The following is a 20,897-nucleotide window of genomic DNA, read 5'->3' on the forward strand; positions in this document are numbered from 1 at the left end:
CAGAAATTTTTGTGAGTTAGATATGCACATATACCTTTTTTTTTTTTTTTGCTGAGGAAGATTAGCCCTGAACTTACATTTATGCCAGTCTTTCATCACTTTATACGTGGGTTGCTGCCACAGCATGGCTGATGAGTGGTGTAGGTCTGTACCTGGGATCTGAACCTGCAAACCCAGGCCACTGAAGCGGAGTGTGACAAAGTTAACCACTAAGCCACGGGGCTGGCCTCCCACATATACATTTTTGAAACTGAGGAAGAACCCTTTTCCAAGGATTTATGCTGTATTATTTCATGATAGTTATCTGTGTATCTGAGAATAAATATTATCATTGTCTTAGCTTTATGTAAAATTTTTTTCCTCTCCAGTTTTAGTCTTGACTTTGAATTGGTTATATTGACCTATGAAATCCATAAAAAATAGTTGTTTTAGTCAATATTTAGGAGTGAAACTCCTGTTGGTTATCCCTTTATCTTCTTCTTGAAAATGAGAGAGTTCTATTTAAACAGTGAGGAACTTAAAGGTCATAGAACTGTTGATGTTTTTGTTTGACCTGATAGCAAAGCCAGGCTTCATTAAATGTGGTGATTCTGTACTTGTCACCCCTTCCCCGTTCATAACATAAGCAAAAACAAAAAATAAAATAAGGAGTGGAGAAAATTACACTGTGGATTTTTAAAAAATTTTTAAATTTTTTTTTAATTGCAGGAACATTGGATTATAACAATATATATCTTTCAGATGTACATCGTAATATATTTTGAATTCTGTGTAGATTACATCATGTTCACCACCCAAAAACTAACTGTAGTCCGTCCCCTCACATGTGAGCCTAATCACCCCTTTTGCCCTCCCTCCTCCTTCCCCTATGGTAACCACCAGTCCAATCTCCAATGCTATGTGTTTGTTTGTCATTGTTTTTATCTTCTACTTATGAGTGAGATCATACGGTATTTGACTTTCTCCCTCTGACTTATTTCACTCAGCATAATACCCTCAAGGGCCGTCCATGTTGTCACAGATGGCTGGATTTTATCATTTCTTATGGCTGAGTTGTATTCCATTGTGTATATATACCACATCTTCTTTATCCATTCGTCCCTTAATGGGCACCTAGCTTGCTTCCATGTCATGGCTATTATGAATAATGCTGCAGTGAACATAGGGGTGCATGTATCTTTATGCCTTTGTGTTTTCAAGTTCTTTGGATAAATACCCAACAGTGGAATAGCTGGATCATATGGTAGATCTTTTCTTAATTTTCTGAGGATACTCCATACTGCTTTCCATTGCGGCTGCACCAGTTTGCACTCCCAACAGCAGTGAACAAGGGTTCCCTTCTCTCCACATCCTCTCCAACACTTGTCGTTTCCTGCCTTATTAATTATAGCCATTCTGACTGGAGTGAGATGATACCTCATTGTAGTTTTGATTTGCATTTCCCTGATAGCTAATGGTGTTGAACATCTTTTCATATGCCTGCTGGACATCCGTATATCTTTGGAGAATCTCTGTTCGGATCTTTTGCCCATTTTTTAATTGATTGGTTTGTTTTTTTGTTGTTGGGCTGTATGAGTTCTTTGTATATTTTGGGTATTAATCCCTTATCTGATATATGGTTTGCAAATATCTTCTCCCAATTGTTAGGTTGTCTTTTCGTTTTGTTGATGGTTTCCTTTGCTGTGCAGAAGCTTTTTAGTTTGATGTAGTCCCATTTGTTCATTTTTTCTTTTGTTTCCCTTGCCCGGTCAGACATGGTACTTGAAAATATGCTGCTAAGAATGATGTCAAAGAGCATACTGGCTATGTTTTCTTGTAGAAGTTTCATGGTTTTGGGTCTTACATTCAGGTCTTTAATCCATTTTGAGTTGATTTTTGTGCATGGTGTAAGATAATGGTCTACTTTCATTCTTTTGCATGTGGCTGTCCAGTTTTCCCAACACCATTTATTGAAGAGACTCTCTTTTCTCCATTGTATGCTCTTGGCTCCCTTGTCGAATATTAGCTGTCCATAAATGTGTGGGTTTATTTCTGGGCTCGCGATTCTGTTCCATTGATCTGTGTGTCTGTTTTTGTGCCAGTACCATGCTGTTTTGGTTACTATGGCTTTGTAGTATATTTTGAAATCAGGGAGTGTGGTATCTCTAGCTTTGTTCTTTTTTCTCAGGAATCCTTTGGCTATTCAGGGTCTTTCACTGTGGATTTGAATGACTCTCACAGGGTCTTGTTCAAGGTGAGGGTATATATAGTTATATTTTAGAAAACATTCATATTTATATATAGAATAGATTTTATATAAATGTGTTATTTGAAATATTTGTTACTATATATTTATATTAACATATTTTATGAAAATATATACATACATAAAAATATATATTATACAGTATTTGTATATTTATGTATGGATAAATATATTTATGTATGAATAAATATATAAATATACATAATTTATGAAATTCAAAATATAATGAATATATAGCTATATATAAATATATATTTCTAAATTCTTGTGGTTATATGTTTATATACAACACTATGTATAATAAGAATATACGTATATATTTATATTTTGGAAATGTTTCATAAGATAGTCTAGCAATTCCTTAAAAACTAAATCGAAAGAAAATACATTCTTGGCTGATATAGTGTTTTATATAAGTGTGCCTGGAGGCTTGAGGAGGTAATAATGCTTTATTACTTTTCTTAGGAGTATTTAAAGCAGTTCTTGAAAGGATGAATGGCTTAGTGAACCAACTTTCTCAATAAGGTATCATACCCCTTTCCTCCACTGCCCCAAGTCTTGTTACAGTGGTATTGTCTATAAATCATGGGGGAACATGGCAGTGGGCTTAATAGTGTTGGTGACAGAAGGCCGTCCATAGCTGAGGGAGGTTCATTGGCACAGGAGAGGGAAGGAGATTAGAAAGAATAAGAAATCAGTGATTTGGGCTGTTTATTAACCTTGCTTATCTGTGGAAAAGATCCTTTACCCTGTCATTGGGCATAGACGTGGCAGCTGGAGAGTTGTCTCTGACCCCTGAAAACCAGGCAATTGAGGCTGTTGAAGGATGGGTCAGCTGTGCTGCAGCTGCCGCATGCCCAGAATAAAAGTCACACAGAGACTCATACACGCTGCTGAACAGGACTGCAGTGAGGAGCTAGGAGTTTTTAGTTGCTGGTTTGTTCACTGTTTCCAAAGGACTAATTATGAAGAAGCAGTAAGGGCCATGGTGATGGAAATGATTACTGTTTAAGGATTGCCAAGGAGACTGCTTGAAAAGGTGTTGGGTAGGAGTTCGCTTTTAGAGGTATGGCCATTAGCCATAGGCTAAGGTTGAAAGCCACTGCTATCAAAGGTTTGCTTTACCCGGATAGCTCTGTGGCTCTGAGCTTATTGGGTGTTAGCTCCATCCTCAGGGCACCATGTCAGGGCTTGAAATTCTGTAATACAGTTGGAGGGCCTGGTGTAGGAGGGATGCAAGATGGCAACTTAGGGTATTTGGCTGGATTTTCCCTGGTGGTGCCAGAGTAGGAGCTGGGTGAGTGATTGTTGAGACATGTCCAGGCATTGCTCTACCTCCTTTCCATTTGGATCTGGGCCTCTGGACAGAGGGTAAAGAATTATGTCAGAATTTACTTAGTGCTGATGAAACAACCCAATTTAGTTGTCTTCTAAACTGCTTTGGCTGACGTGGACCTCTGGGGTCAAAAGAAAAGGAAATGTGTTGGAACATGAAAGTGATAGAAGGAAACACCCTATTTATCTTTCCTACTTATTCTTAAGAACACTCTTTGGAAGTTAAGTGTTTGGATGCTTAACATTTTGCAGGACAACTGTGATCTTTCTCTGACACTTCTGCTCCTTTCTGTCAGAGGACCAATTCCCTCTAGAGTTTCTCATTATCATCTTCAAACACGCATTGAATGTTTCTCTATGATGGTGCTTTCTTGAAGCTACTACCAGGCTGTCTGAAGCTTCTGGTAGCTTACTGTTCTTTTAGGAAATTTTGGGATAATTTAATATTTAAAGAGTAACCTTTTAATGGGAACTTCTTATCAGTTTTGAGGTCTTCCTTTTCTGCCAGTTCAAGTCAGCAGTATTAAGTAAGCACTTATGGTGTGCCCTGCATGAGACCTGGACCTCAGGGAACTTAGGGGATCACACGGATTTCATATATATTAAGAAATTAGAGAACATTACAAGAAAATAAAAATTTAAGGACTTATTTGTGTGGTATAAGCTCTTAAGTGCAGGGTGGATCAGCATAACCGAGTGTGAACCCTAGTTCTACCACCCTGGATAAATCACAATCTTTTTAATCCTTGTGTATCTAATAGAGATATTATTAACTATCTCTAGAATTGTTTAAAGGATTAAATAACATACAAAAAGTGCCAAGCACATTGTAGGTACCCTGTACATTTCAGTTAGATCTGTGTAGGCTGGGGAAGACTTACAAGGAGATAGGGAAATGTAACCTGGAAGGTGAAGGATGGGGAAGACGTGGTTAGCAGAGAGGAGTGATGAGTCTATTTGTAAGGAGGAGAGAAGGGAAGGTGAGTTAAGATAGGCAATGGGAAGTATTTAGTTGTGAATCTGGGCCCGACTGGGATGGAGGGTTGTACAGAGAGGTGGTGAGATTTAAAAAAAGTGACTCACGTGGCCAGCTAAGAAGTTGGATTAGATCCAGTAAACAGTTAAATATTGTATGAATACAAGTGGTGTTTTGGAGAGATTTTTGCAGTATGTAAAACTAATGCAGCAGCCCTGTGAAGACTTGTCCCCATGTTCCAGTTGGCAAATAATGTTTGGAAGATGTTTAAAAAAACTTTACGTTTGTATTTACTCTGTGAATGTACGAAGAACACTAATGGAAATCAAAATGAGAGAAAAAATTAGTTAATGATCTAGCCATCCAAACAAATCAGATTGTTTTCATATTCCCGATTGGTTTTAGTTTTTCTTCCAAAGGATGGAAAAATTCTTATGAATATAATTTGAGTTAATTTCTATCAATGCTCTAAACAGTGCCTGGCACATAGTAAGCACTTACTACATGTTAGCTCTTATTTTTACCTTAATACAGACCAAGAATTTATAGAGTAGATGAGATAGTCCAAGTTAACAGACAGCTTAATTAAAGGCATTTTTGGCAGGTAAATTTTGTGACCTTCCTATTTTCATTCACAACTTCATAATGTTCCATGTGCAAGCTAAACACAAAAAGAAGTCCCAATCTTTTCCAAAACAGAATGAGGTATGATCAATATGCAAGTTATCTGCTATTTAAGCTAAATTCTTTGGTGGCCTGTCAGAGATTTGTTCTCATTAACTGCAAATGGTGGGGGAGAAAGAACAAATAATAAATTTATTAAAAAAATTTATGTTCTATTCAGTGGGTAATCTGTGGTTGGGATTTGTTGTTGGCTTAAAGTATAGGTCTAATTATTATACTTTTCCTAGAAAAGAGTTGAATTTATTTTTTGATTGTTACATTCTTGACAGTTTTATTTTATAGGATGAATACTCAAGATTTCAGTGTGTTCTAAGAGTGAGTCAGGCAGTTTATGTCAAACATCCTCATTCTTAAACTTTCTTGGTGGGTTATGGGGGAGTTAACAAATGAGCATGTTGTATCAGTTACTCAGTTTGCAGTAATTTATTTCTGAACTAGTAAAACTGTGAACTTTTCTCTAACTGCTAACCCTGAGTTATTTTTCTAAAGACATTCTGTTCATGTTTCTAAAATCTTAGCTGTTGATACCACTTGGATAGACTCCTTATTTTTCAAGTGCTGAGGTCTAAGTTGTTGAATAAGCAAGACTAACCTTTGACATGAAAGAAAATTTAGAGGAAAGAAGGATTTCATTTGCTTTTCATTTTCAAGGCCATGTCTTATAATATGAATTTATCAAGAACATGAGTCACAGTTTTCACACTTCTGTGTCCTTTGGGATATAAACGTTTAGGGAATTCACAGGCACAAAGACTACTCTGTGCTGGGGAAAATAATAAAAAAAAATTAAGAAATTGAATTGAAAATAAAACTCCTTCATGCATTCTTTATATAAGCCAATAAGCTTTGTGGGCTTTTGGGTCTTCTCAAATCTCCTTGAAGGCATTTGTGGAACAATTATAGTGACTGGAGTTGCCATTACACCCTTTCTGGGGAACCTGGGAGGAAAGAAGGCTCATTTGCAGTGTAGTCTGGTAAACGGGTTACAACTCTGCTGAGAGGATTGTATCTTTTCCAGCTATAAGCAGTAGCATAGAAGTCAGGTGGTAAATGGATCTGGGTTTTAGAACTTACCTGTAAGTACATGAAGCTTTGGAGACATTAAGAAAAATCATTAATGTGTAGATGTTCAAGGGCTTTAGGTTGCTTTATGCTCCTTTCCCCTCTATTTCTTCCTTCTTTTTCTTTATTTCATTCATTCTTTCTTTGTTGAGGAACATTGTCCCTGAGCTAACATCTGTGCCAATCTTCCTACATTCTGTATGTGGGACACCACCACAGCATGGCTTGATGAGCTGTGTGCAGATCTGCGCCTAGGATCCGAACCTGTGAACCCCAGGCTGCTGAAGCAGAGTGCGTGAACTTAACCACTATGCCACTGGGCCAGCCCCCATTCATTATTTTTAAATGCAACATTTTATAAGATTTCATAAATAGGTAATTTTACATCTGCTGCATAGAAAGTTTTCAAGTTCTTCTGGAGAAGAAACTCAAACCAGGAGGATATGTAAAGATAAGAAAACTTTAATTTTTTTTTCTTTGTTGCTTTAAATTCCCTGGGGATATACTGAAGGGAAATTTTTGAAGCATTACTTATTTGAACAATCTGGCACTATCATCAGCTTTCATTTCACTCATAACTTGAGGAAATGATTTTACCATAGAGTTATTATGTACAACACATCATTTTTGTTTCTCTCTTTCCTCCTTCCTTTTCTTTCTCTCCCTCTGTCCCTTCCTGTCTCCCTCCCTCCTTCCCTCTGTCCATCTACCCCCTATCCCCTCCTTGCTTCCTTCCATGTATTTTTTTCTTAATCACCTCAATATCCACAACTCAGCCAAAGTAGTAAACAGAGTACGAGCTTTTGTGACAGTTGATTTGGAATTTTGTGATTTGCTACCTGGGAGCAGTTATTACTGTCTTGCTTCATTCCATTTTGCTATATACTACTGTTGGAAAGATTGATTTTGGAGGATTGGCTAGCAGAGCAGCAGTCACTCTCATTACTCTCAGAAGTGCAAGGAAAATATAGCATGTTTTCCTATTGCTGACAATCTCACTGGGTAGTTAAGAAAAAATAAACTTTATGCTTTGCAATTTATAAACTTTTACTCTCCTCTGGTGTAGTCTCTTGATAGCTCAATGTTTTTTAGATATAACTCATGGCCCTTCAGATTTCTATCTCCTTTCATACTTTTCTTTAAGATGGAGTCTGAGAGTGATGTCATAGTGGCAGGGGGAAATTGGAAACCTCTGTCCACGTGGTGTCCTCTTGATCCTTGGCGTGGTTTGGAGTTATAAAGTCAATGATAAAGTTATAATGTTTCTTGTAAAAGTCTCTGATTGCTAAGCATGAGGGGTGACCTCTCCTCCTGCCTTAGTTCCCATACACTGAAGGGCTTAGCCAGGGAGGACCCCCACACACAGGTCTTTTCAGTTGGTTGCTCTGGTCATTTCCTAGGGTAGCCCAAAGATTATTGTGAAATGGCTGTGAAGGAGTTTGTCAAGTCATTCTGAAAGCAAGTATTCATAGTCTATTTAACTTGAGAACATTATATTTTCCTAATTGCATTCTATACTTTTGTCACGGGGAGAATTTTGACATTAACAAGAGCATTTTCATTTTTAGTCATTTTTTTTCAAATTGCCTCTATCTCCATTTCAGGCAGCCTGAGCTCACTATTTAAGAGAAGGGAGGCCTGGCAGAACAACTGAAATAAAAAACCAAACAGTTGATCCTAGCTTCTATGTTTAAAACTCCTGGTAGAGACAGTAGTTGAAGGAAAAGATTGGAAGATTGGCAAGAACTCATAATGCAACAGAGTGTTTTTCCTTTCATAGACTTGATAAAGATTCCTTGGGCTATGGAGAAAGAGTTGGAAAGGAATGGCATCAGACACTGGTAGAGGTCTCTGGAAAGGGGCCCTCTGCTTTTCCCTACACTTGACCCAGTGTCAGTCTTGGCCCCAGGGCTGGGTGAACTCAGAGGAGAGGGGTTAGGTGCTCTACTCCATGCCTGGTTGCCCAGGGCTGCCCCAATCCTTATCCATGGATCCGCAGAGTAGCTGGAGACAGCACAGGGTTGCTAGGAGAAGAGTCTTATAGAGAATCTCCTTGTTCTCATATGTGGTGTGAGGAGTAGCCAAATCTTTTTCTGTACAGCCAAGAGTGGTGTGGATGTGGCCTTGAAAGAAGGCAGTGAAGGGCCTTGCATTTGTAACAAGGGACCACCACTGGAAAGCAGCACAGATAGGTAGATGTCCTCAGCAGATGCCAGCACGGAGATATGATGCCTTCCATGAATCAGATGAATGAGGTGCATATCAGCAGAAGTCAGCACAGATTGAGGAGCAGGTACCTTACCCTGATGCCATGACACTAAACTAACTAGCCTAAATGAGGGGGACCCCTAAATTGAGTTTACTCTGATTTGACTGGGAAAGTCCCAAATTAACTGAGTTTAACCTGAGTTGGTAAGTTTAAGTTTTCTGCTACCAGGCAGAGTGGAGAGTAAGTTGAGTTTCAGAAAAAAAGTACACTTCTTATCTTGGACTCATTGCATACAGTTCCTAGCAAGTATTAACAATCAAGGTGAAAAAAAGCAAAGAACAGGTGCACATTAATCAGTCTTCCAAATATGACCCAGTTTATCTTAGATGACTCATTAAATTGGAGCAGAGCTGGTCCAGAAAAGCATTGAGGTGTTGCCCCATTAGGTATTCAGCAGGAGTGATTCTTACCATAGGACACAGAGTGGCATGTTAAATGATAAGAAATCGAGTAAGTTCTCTTCCACCAATATGATCTAGAATCTTTTTAAGAGTTTCTACCACTTCTTCAGCTAGATCATTTGTAAGGGTAGTGAGATTTGTTGATGGAAACTTAGGGAGGCATCTTCGTGTAAAGGAAAGCACACAGACTTGGGGGCAGACACTTTTAATTTTAAATTATATGTTTGCCCCATACAAGCCGTGTGCCCTGTTTTTCTTTCTGTAAAAAGGAGTTAGTAATAACTGTGGTAGACTTCCGCTCTTTTTGCTTCAGCCTCTCCCCCTTATTCTGGTAACAGCACCACACCTCCTGTGCTCTAAGTACACGTGCTTTGAAGGTGCTGACCCCTCCCCTGGCTTCCTGTGACTCAAGCCTGGCTAATCAATGCTTTCTGACCCCCTGGTCACAGTAATTGGTTCAGGGATAGACACAGGACCTAAATCATTTGAAGCAGAGTAAATCTCAGGATTTTTATTGAAAAAATTGGGAAGAAGCAGCTCACTTTCCCTCGTTGCTAAGCTTGAGGAGTTATAATCCTAGACCCAGCAGGTGTCAAGCCGCTGAAGAAAGCCCACCTAAGAGTGAAACCAATGCAGGGAAGAGCAGAACTGAGAGATGGAGAGTCTGAATTCTTCTGCCATGATCTGAGTGCCTGAATTCAGTTACACCTGAGACCCAGTACTCCTGTATTTTCTAGTGGGATTTTAGGGGCTAATGAACAACTTCCCATTTTCCCCCCTTTAAGTTGGGAACCAATGGAGTGATAGCAACAGGTGTTAGATAGATGGAGATCAAAATATCAACTGTATAACACTAATGAAAGCTGGATTAGTAAACATAATTTAGATGTGCAGGCACAGTGGACTTCTTAGTATTCTCTCCTGAATTGGATTTACAGAACCAAATCCCACATAGTAAGTTTAGCGCATGGTAGATACAGACCAGAATTCTCTGCCCACAGAAACGTAGGGAGGCAGATCCCTGTGCCCTAAGCTGGGGAGCAGAAGAGGCTGAACTGAGCAGGACTCTCTCCTAAATATGCCAACTTTCTAAGTCCCTCCTTCTCTCACAGGATGAGTGAGTGGGTTTGGGGAGAGACCAGGACTGTTCAGGCAGAAGACAGTCCACATGAAGGCAGAGCACCAGAAGTTCCCCTCAGCCTTTTCAGGTCCCTGAGCTGATAAATTACTTTTTGATTTAGATTTTTATCACTTCAACTGAAAGAGTCTTGACAAAATCTCATTCATTGTCTTCACCAGTTATGGGCAGGTAATATGTTGTGGCTGGAGCCACAACAACGAACAAGTACTTGTCCTCAAGGAGTTGACATTCTAGCTGAGGGTGTGGACAGTCTGTTGGCTATTGCTCCACTATGCGGTAAGCGCCAGAATAGGGATAAGGACTGGATGCTATGGGAACAAATGCCTCTCCTTTGGGCAATAATGAAGATTTTTTAGAAGGTTTCTGTGAGTATTAGATGAGGCACTGTAGGTAAAATTCTTGTTATGCTATAGGCCCTCAATAAACATTAGTTTCTTTTACTTTTCTCTTTGACAGTTTCACTCCTTGAGGGTTGGGAGCTCGGCTCACCTTTGTGTTCCCACTAGGATAGTGCCTGACACATGGTGGGTCCTAAAAAAATGACTTGCAGAATGATTAAGGAACTATTGGATAATTTCTGAGGTCTATCTGATGATAAGCAGAACCGCTTTCAAAAGTTATGTATCTGAAAATTTATGATTTCTAAAGAACTGAAATCTTGAGTATTGTAGCAGAAATTTGAGCCAAGGAAAATCCTTTGTGAATACTGCACTAATCCACTTTACAGCTACTGCCAGATTGTCACTAAAAGACAGCTCTAATCGTTACCACCATTAGCACCCTAATAATATACTGTGGTTTACAAAAAGCTTTCTATACATTACCTCATTTCATTTTTTAAAATAAACTAAATTTTTTAGAACAGTTTTAGATTTAGAGAAAAATTGTGAAGATAGTACAGAGAGTTCCGATATACTCCACACCCATTTTACCCTATTATTAATATATTAGTATGGTTTTTTGTCACAATTAATGAACCAATACTGATATATTATTAACTATATTAAAATTAACAATAGTGACATTATTCTGATTTTCTTATTTTTCACCTAATGTCCTTCTGTTCCGGCATCCCACCCAGGATACCACATTATTTTTCGTTGTCATGTATCAGTTCTTCTTGGCTGTGATAGTTTTTCAGACTTTCTTTGTTTGCGGTGACCTTGACAGAGTTTTTTTTTTTTTTTTTGGTGAGAAAGACTGGCCCTGAACTAACATCTGTTGCCAATCCTGCTCTTTTGCTTAAGGAAGATTGTTGCTGAGCTAACATATGTGCCACTCTTCCTCTATTTTGTATGTGGGATGCTGCCACACTGTGGTTTGACAAGTGGTGCTAGGTCCATGCCTGGGATCCAAACCTGTGAACCCTGGGCCGCTGAAGTGGAGCCCACAAATTTAACCACTATGCCACTGGGTCTGCCCCTACCTTGACAGTTTTGAGGAGTACTGACCAGGGATTTTGTAGAATGTCTCTCATTTGGGATTTGTCTGATATTTTTTTTCATGATTTGGACTGGGTTTATGAGTTTGGGGGAAGAAAACCACAGAGATAAAGTGCCATTTTCGTAACATCAAGAGTACATACTATTAACATGTGTTATCACTCTTGATGTTAACCTGTTTAACCTGGCTGAAGTAGTGTTTGTCAGGTTTCCCTGCTGTAAAGTTACTCTTTTTCTCCCTTTTCAGACTATGCTCTGCCTCATTTAATTTTCAAATCGTCAAGAAGCACCACCATAAACAATGGTGGTGACACAAACAGAGACAAGCAAGTTGGATAAATCATAGGTTTGTTATGAAGATCAAATGGGTAATGCTTCTAATCGCCTTTGAAATGTCTTAAACATATACATTTAAGCTAATATTTTTATGGATAGTTACAAGAAATAAATCTTCAGAAAATGGTATGCCTTGGTACAGGATAGTGGGAGAGAAGCTCTGGACAAGAGAGTCTTCTGATCCATCTTAAAACTTGCATCTTTTTAAGTGGCCACCTACTCTCTTGAAGTAACAAGCCAAAATAATATGCCCTTCTGGTGGACACTTGTCCACTATGGTTTCTGATGCAGAAATTTTGAGCAAAAGCAGGAGCAGGAGAGTCATACTCTTATTTTCTTAGTTATTTAGGGTAACAACAGGGCCAAAAATGGTCTACTTTTGCTCATATTCTCTTCTCATCCCCTTGAACTGAGACTGGAAATATGAGAGAGGAAAAATATGAAGAAAAAAAGGGAGAGGTAGGGAGCGGACCGGAAGATTTAGCCTGGGAGTGGCAGCTCCGGAGTGATTTATTAGGGGCCAGGGAAAGCTTAGCATTTCTTCCATATTTTTCAGGAAGGATGTGATGAGTTGCAACAACAATCTGGTGATTATGGCAGACTTGTTTGAATAAGTCCTTCTTTATGCCTGCTTCCTTTTAAACTTGAGTGGCATACCTACCTCAGGTTAAATGGCTAATCAGTTTTCTTCTGCCTCCAAGAAGAAACGTCTCTGAGGAGCTTTACAATTTTACTAGTTCAAGAACATCAACATTTCTCCAGGTTCAGCTTGAACCAGAGGCAAAGCAATGGCGGTAGTTGCTCTTTGTGAAAATAACTTCTCTCTTCGGGCTTTAAATCATGTCTTTTTCCTTTCCGCCACTGGTTTTCTCCTTTGCAATGGAGTGTTTTCTGATTATTTTCCCACTACTCCTCCAAGAATTCCTGCATCTATGGGAATTAAAGGCAAAATCTAAATGATACTTAATTTTCTTTCCTTGTATGGTAGAGGAGTGTACATCCCAAACATTTACTCTCTGTGTTCATTAGCAAGAAGTATTTGGTGAAATGCTGAGGCATCAAATTTGGTTTTACTTGTTGATTCCATGTCCAGAGATGCTGCTCCAGGGTGTTGTTGTGGAGAGAGGGTTTTTGGCTTAGGATAGTCAGTGAAACATAATGTTTAAGGCCTGGAGCTTTGGAGCCGGATCACCCAGCTTCCAGTCTGGGCTTTACCTCTTCCCAGCTACGTGATCTTGGGCAAGTTGCTTAACTTCCTTGTGCCTCTTAAATGGGGATAATAATATTCCTAACTCATAAGGTCATTGTGAGGATTAAATAATTAATGTATGTAAAACACTTAGACCAGTGTCTGGCATAGTAAGTCCTTTGTATTTACTATTTATAATAACAACAGTTCATTGGCGTATGCGGTAATATTGTGTATTTGTCCTCCCTCCCTCTTCCTTTGTTCTCTGACAGTTGACTCTTGACTGTGAACAGCATTACCTGGGCCCCCTTTCCAGCTGAATTCCATTTGGGTTCAGCCAGAGGAGACACTGGGAGGACATGAATGGGTAGAAGGAAAGAAGATGTGGGTATCTTTTTTCCTTGCTTCCTCCCTGCTTCCATATAGCTGTTTCTCCTGCGGTAGATGTGCTCCTTCATGATTCAGCGCCTGCTGGGCAGCCTCTCCTGCAATTGAGCTCTTATGGGGCTTCTTTAATACCATTTTCTCCTCTTACCCCTTTAGCCCTAGGAATGGTAACGCCTTCTCATGATGGGGTCTCTAGACACTTCATCATTCCTTGTTTGCCAGCTCAATTCTTCCCACACCTTTGTTGTGTTGGTACCTTTATTAAAATCTCTTCATTTGAACCATCTGGGGAGAATTCCGTTTTCTGGTGGGACCTTGACCCATACAAAATCCTATAACTTTATATTTGGATTTGATAAGTTTGGACTGTCCCAACTATGAATCTCTTCTTGCAAAGATACTAGGGAAATTTCAGTAAAAAATTGTGATTATTACTTGTAAACATTTTGCCCCTTCCTTGTTGTATTAAATTTCTTGAGACAGGAATTACTGTTTTGGGTGTGCATATGTGTGTGTATATGTGTGTATAGTCCTTGCAGTTTCTAACACAGTGCCAAATATATAGTAGGTGGTAAAAAATAACCCCAAAGTATCGAAGGACATTTCTCTTCAGAACAGTGAACATGATGGTTTGCTCCAGTGACACATTAAAAGCTTTGCAACTATAGCAGCTTTAGTTTCAATCTCTCTACAATTACTTGTTAGGCTTTAAAGGATTTATTGCTTGTGAAAGGTGCCAAAATAATAGCACTGAGGAAGAAAATCCCAGGTCTCACAACAGACTGTGACTGTCCAAGCTTCCTCTGCCTCTGCCAAAGAGCCCAAATGAGCTGATTGAAAGATTAGCTCATTTTCAGCTGAAGTTTTGATGTTCTAGGAGACTGGGCGGTTTACCTCGCACTCAGGAAATTCTATCAAAGAACTAGATTAAATGTTTTCTCTTTCTGAGGAGTCTCTCATACGGCCCTCCTGCTGCGTCCTTGAGTAGACTGAGCCTTTTTAAGAGGGAGCAGTTAATTAATTTCATGTCTGTATACTTTGTCTGCAAAGGAAGATGCTTGTAAAGTGAGCGACTGATCAACTGCTGAAATGGTTTGGTGACCTGGCTTATTATAAACAAGATCCTAGATATAACTTGTTAGCACCTATCATACAAAGTACTTAAATGCTCCTAGATATAACTTGTTAGCACCTATCATACAAAGTACTTAAATGCAACTACAGACATAAATGTTTAATCTTCATGAGGACAGAAATGGAAGTGTCTCTGTGTGAGTTAGTTGGGCAAGTAGCTCTTGGAGCCTCATCTTCTTCATTAGTTAAGCAAATGGTAACACCACCCATCTTGTAGGTTTATTCTGAGAATTGGAGATGTTTGCAAAGCACCTAGAATGTAGTAAGTACTCAACAAATGATAGCAAGGGGTAGTGATAAAAGTTAGATAGGAATTTTTTTTAATTGAAAATGAATAGAAATAATTGCTATATTTATTTGGTCAATAGTGTTTTTGGGTTATATCCTGCTTATTTGCAAGTAGGCCAAGGGTGGGAGGCTCTGGGAAACAAAAGTGAACATCTCATGGGTTTTACAAAGTCAGTGTTAGGGTAGAATTATTGCTTTTTTGATATTTCAGAAAGATTTTTAGGTTTTTGTTAGAGCTTTCACATTTTATCTTATATATTATCCTTATGTTATATCATCTTGAGACTATTTTAATAAAAAAGTCTGAAAATATTAGTCAATATTCCAGTATTATTAGTTTGTCAGGGGTATTTTGATCAACTGGTAATTGGATGTCGCACACTAATTTATGCATGAGATTGTACTCAATTCTTGTCACTTATGTAGAATGTCATCACAGAAGACATGTCATTGCTTGTAGTCTCAATGTTCTGATGAGGATTTTAGGCTGGTTACTTTTAAAATTGCAGATGAGAAGCAAGCTCCGAGGACTGGAATTTGCTTGCCCTTTTGAGAGACGTTTGCATTTGTGAAGGAAGGGGGGATGACCTTGTAGGGACCTGAAATTGGCCACCCCAGGATATGTCTCTTTGCCATTGGGATTGTTTGGGGCTGATTGCTTTTGATAAACTGTGACAGGGAAGGAGGCTCTGAGGAATGGAACTTGCCCTTGTTGGGACACATTTACATTTGTAAGGTAAATCTCTATCTGTAAAAGGTGCCTCCCTCTCTGTACCAGGAAGAAGAAGAGAGATGACCTTGTCCCTGGAAACTCTTAATGGGGAAGGCAAGAACTTAAGTTGGTTGCTGTCTGGAAATCTCATGTAACTGATTTAGGAGGGTGGCTTCTAACCTTTCTAACCTTTACTTAATCTGATTTGATTCTTGTCTAAAAGTCATGGGATCACCCAATGACCAGACCCCACCTGCACTGATACCATTTTAACTTTTTTTCATGTTCTTTCCTTTGTCTTGTAAAGAGATGACTCACATACCCATGCCTTATAAAATTAGCCCTAACCTTCAACTCGGGGCAGCATCAGGAGCTCTGACTGCCCGTGGGTCCTGTCCCCATGCACCAGCTCTGCCTGACCATGGGTGCTGTCCCCATGCCAGCGGGGGCAGCAGCAGCGGCTCTGCCTGCCTATGGGTCTTGTCCCCATGCCAGCGGGGGCAGCAGAAGCGGCAGCAGCAGAAGCTCTGACTGCCCATGGGTCCTGTCCCCATGCTATTCTATTCTCTAAATAAAAGAGCACTACTGCCAGATCTTAAGAGCCTAAGAAATCTTTCTTTCCACTCCTCGGCTCACTGACCCCGCATCAGTTCCACTTTCATACAAAAATACCTGACTTTAAATTTTTGTTCATAGGAAAAATCACAATAAGTGTGAGACGAGCACTGTGGAAAGAGGCTTTATAAGAAGTCCAACCAGAGAAGAGGCGGAGGAGAGGCGTCATGATATAGTGGCTTAAGTACTGCAACTGAAGCTGAGAAACTGGGATTCTGCCAATGACTGTTTGTGTTACTATATTAGTCAGGGTTCTCTGATTCTGGGAAACAGAATTAATAGGATATATATACATATATCTAGAAAGATATGTATTATAAGGTATTGGCTTACATGATTATGGTGGATGAGAAGTCCCACGATTTGCCATCTGCAAGCAGGACATCCAGGGAAGCCAGTGGTGTAGTAGAAGGCCTCAGAGCTGGAGAGCTGATGGTGTAGATTCCAGTCCGAGTCAGAAAGCTTGAGAACCAGGAGCACTGAGGGCAGGAGAAGATCCATGTCCTAGCTCAGCAGTCAGGCACAGAGCAAATTCAACCTTCCTCTGCATTTTGCTCTAATCAGACCACCAGCATTGGAGAGGGCCATCTGCTTTACTCAGTCCACCAGTTCAAATGCTAATCTCTTTTCTAGAAACGTCCTGACAGACATATTCAGAAATAATGTTTAACTAGCTGTCTGGGCATCCCATGGCTCAGTCAAGTTGACACATAAAATTAACCATCACAGTTACCTTAGAAAAGTCATTTAAATTCTCTAAGCTTTCGGTTCCTTGTCTGTAATAAAAGGCTATTGCTCCTTATCACCTTGAAAACTTGGTTCCTGATTAATTCTGCCTGGCTAGTATATAAACAAAGAATAACATTTATTTGTCTAATTTCAAAAGTACATGCTCAATGCAGAAAATCTGCAAAACCAAGAAAAACACCACATCTTGCTCCCTTTGCTTTCATCTGTACCCTTCAGAGGTAATCATTGTCAATATTTTGGTGTATACTCTTCAGATTATATTCTGAGTATAACTATACTTTTACACTTAAATGACTTCTCAATTGACGATTACATTAAAAAAATCTGTTAATTTGAGAAAATTGTGGGTATTGAACAATTTTCCTTCCTAGGTATTACATATATTTAAATTACAATCTATGGGAAATAATGATACATTCTTTAATGGCTGACTTTCCAAAAAATGAGTCTAATGTTGGAGTTTCTTAACAGATCAATGGGTGGCAGTTGCCATAGGAAGGAATGTTTTTGGGAAGGAGGTTCTTGGGAGAAGGCCACTTACCCAGCCACAAGTGGGGACTTCCTTGATAGGGTTAGATTGCAGTATGCTCACCAAAGGATAGAAAAGCTCCACTAGATGGTAGCATTGCCGTGTGGCCCAACAAGGCAAGCTGCAAGAAACTGGCTGAAGATTATGTGAATATTGAAGACAGAAGTTTGGACATGAATACCAAAACTGCTGAGGGCCAACCAGTGTGACTTTTGACTTGTCCTGCTTGAGAGCCAGCTGAGGGCTTGTCTGGAGGACTGTCACATCTATCACACATATGCTTTAAGATGAATTTGTAAACACACACACACACACACAATAGACCTAGGGAATTATGCCATCTGGGAACCAAATTAGAAGAGCAAATTTCCCTCAAGGAGGTAAAACATATAACATATAATATGATAATTACATAGTGCACACAAGATGTGTTTTGAACTTTACGGAAATAAACCTTTCAGGCTCAAGTTCTGTTGCCAAATAATAATAATAGCCAGAAGAGAACTATGTCTTGTGGTTTTCTTATAATCCCTTCCAGTTCCTCACACACACCAAATTATTCTCAGGAAAGTGGGACAACAGATACTTTTCAGGGGAAGTTCGGTAAATTGAACTCTTTGGATCAAAACAACATTGAAAAATCACAATATTTAACTTCCCTTTCAGAGTACACATGAACATTAAGAAAGAATGAAGATACCATCACTTAAACGTTATTTTAAAAGTTCCATATCTGAAATAACTATTTGAGCTTGGTTTTCTCAGACTTTGTGGATTGTACTTTCAGAGAAGTCTTTTTAGGGGTCATTCAATGCTTAAGTGTCTTCTTTATTCTTTGCATATTAAATAAATGTTTGCTTTTTCTTTCTTATCATTTCTTTCCCCATAATGATATTTATTTTCCCCTTTGTACTGGAAATAAGTTAGGTGAAAAGGGATGACACTTTTTATGATTCCATTTTACCGTATTTATCCACAATAAGATATTAGTGGAATTCATTCAGCACATAGCTCAAAATGGAATTAAAACGTGCAATCTATATCCAACTGACATTGTACATTGGCACAAGAAACTGTGCGAGTAGATAGGGTTTAGTGTTAGAATGAGATGAGAGCCTTTAATTTTCCTCTACCAGCCTTTTTCCTTGGCTTCTCTTGATGGAATGTGCCCCTGAGGTGGATGCTCCATGGAATTTGCCCTAATATTTGTACTCCTCACAAGCTGTTCAAATTTGTGAACAGTAGATTTTTGTCTTCCATGGGCATTGGCTAACTACTCTGACTCTGGAACATTCCCAGGTCAAAGGATGCCCTGGAATGCAGGTGGTGGCAGTATTGAATGCAGAATTCTAAACCTGCTTTGAGGAAAAAAGTAGGAATAATGATCTGTCAAAAACTTGGAGATCACTTTGGAAGCAGCCAAGAGCCTAAATATTGTCTCTTCCAGATTAAGGCCAGAGCAGGCATAAATTGGCCAGCCATACCTTCATGTAATCAGGTTTGGCTGATAAGAATGGAACCTTTTCTTTTAAAGAGTGAGCCTCAGTGGCCCCAACTTTCAGTAAAGTGTGTGTGTATATGTGAATGGGGTGTCTTAATCAAGAAGCTGGGATGGTTGTAGTAATTTCTTTTGAGTTTTCATTTAAAATTGATTTTCAGTGCTATTATCTTTTGAGGTGAGGGAAGCAAGAAAGGGAATAGAAGGTTAATTGCTGGGGATAGACACAGAAAAGGTGGTTCTGTCACAGGCACTTGAGAGTGAAATTTAGATCCAGATGAGATTTGCGGTATCTTCTTGGCTGTTTTCCTTCTTGCATTGAGTGCTTTTGTAAGTTATAGTCTTGATCTGGCTTTTGTAGAAGTTTAAAAAAATTCTCAACTCTGATTAACCTCCTAAGGAATTTGAAGCCTACCTGAGATGTCGTAAAATTTTCTGTGCTTATTGTTCTAAACTTTTGGGACAAAACCAAATACAAATAAATAAGTAAACAAAGATCTCAACTATTTCTGGTCATATTTAACTTATTTGATTCTTTGGGTGAGGAAAAAATTTTAAGACTGGCAAATACTCTGCCGTACTTTAGGAAGAGTAATTACAATGTACCATCCACTCCTTTGTCTACGGATTTTTACATTTGTAAGAGAATGAGGGCACCATAATATTTTTTGCAATCATGGTGGTCCATTTTTCTTTAAATTCTGGAAGACACCATAGCTGCCAATGGATAAAATTTTTTCTAGGAGTAGAGATAAGCTTCCACATAGGATTACTTTGCAGTAAAGTTAGAAATCTGAGGCACGTGAATTAAATGGTTAAGCAGTACTTGCAAGCTGTGATATAAGAGGAAATAACTGCTATTAAGTGAAAGCTGAACAGCAGTGTAGAGGGGAAAAAAATTTCCTCATTTTCATCAGCTAATAATCAAAACAGTTTGACACTAGCCAGAAAGAGCCAAAAAATATGGAAACAATTACTGCGTTAAATGAAATATCACAAAATTATATGTTATTTTGCATTTTGGGTTTTTAAGGTAAAAGCATTTCATGAAGATTCTATTATGCATTGATCAAATAAGAGAAAAAGACTAGGAGTGGGTTTAAAGGCAAACATAAGAAGTGTGATATTTTAAGATACCAGTGGAAAAACTTATGAATTATTCTTACTTCCACATGCACAGTTCTACTTTAAATCCCACTGCTGACTGCCTTTATTATTAGGTTGGAATAATCAATTCTATGATGGAGTAAAAATGGTTTCACTGATAAGAAAAAGATGTCTTAAAAGTCTGGTTGGGGGTTTGATCAAATGCATATAGTTACTATTTTTAAACAAAAAAGTGATGGTGATTGTCATTGGATCTCAAGCTCTGTTTTTACTTTTATGAGACTATTATACACTCTAACTGCATTAACACTACAATAACAAAATCACGTTTCCTGCTATTTTAAGAAATCTGAAATGGTGCTGAAAGACATTTCCTATCAATGATGTCAGTGGTTATTTAATTGCCATTAAGATGGTAATGAAACTCTTTCTTGTCACTTACCCATGATGAAGTGTTCTTGATCAGATTGTGTTAAACAAAATGGTTGCCATCATATTAGATGTTCTTTATGAAAACTAAATTTTCATTACTTTAATAATGCTAGAGAGCAAGCTGATTAGGTTTGACGTTGGCTCTTGAGTTATTGCCTCTAAATAGTATTTTTTTTAAGTTGGATTACCTTAGCTTCCCATATTATGGATAACATATATTTTTTGTAAAGTTAAGAAAAAACCTATGTTTCATTATTTGAGATAAAAATAAATTGCTCACCCTAGATCTCAGATTTGATCTGTTTTGTTAATTTCAACTACCAGTATCATTTTTTTCTGAATACCAGACCTACACTTAGGTCACA

The 20,897-nt window shown here is 38.6% G+C and overlaps 1 long non-coding RNA gene across 1 annotated transcript in view; it reads left to right on the plus strand.

The window, feature by feature from the left end:
• The window catches only part of LOC138922976 (uncharacterized), a 57,725-nt gene extending 38,235 nt beyond the window's left edge, over nt 1-19,490 (plus strand). Inside the window, exon 4 of the long non-coding RNA XR_011436094.1 lies at nt 16,298-19,490. This is a non-coding gene — a long non-coding RNA (uncharacterized lncRNA). The remainder of the gene's footprint in view (nt 1-16,297) is intronic.
• The last annotated feature ends 1,407 nt before the right edge of the window (nt 19,491-20,897 follow it).

Source organism: Equus caballus, chromosome 2, assembly GCF_041296265.1.
Source record: "Equus caballus isolate H_3958 breed thoroughbred chromosome 2, TB-T2T, whole genome shotgun sequence".
Taxonomy (NCBI): Eukaryota; Metazoa; Chordata; class Mammalia; order Perissodactyla; family Equidae; genus Equus; species Equus caballus.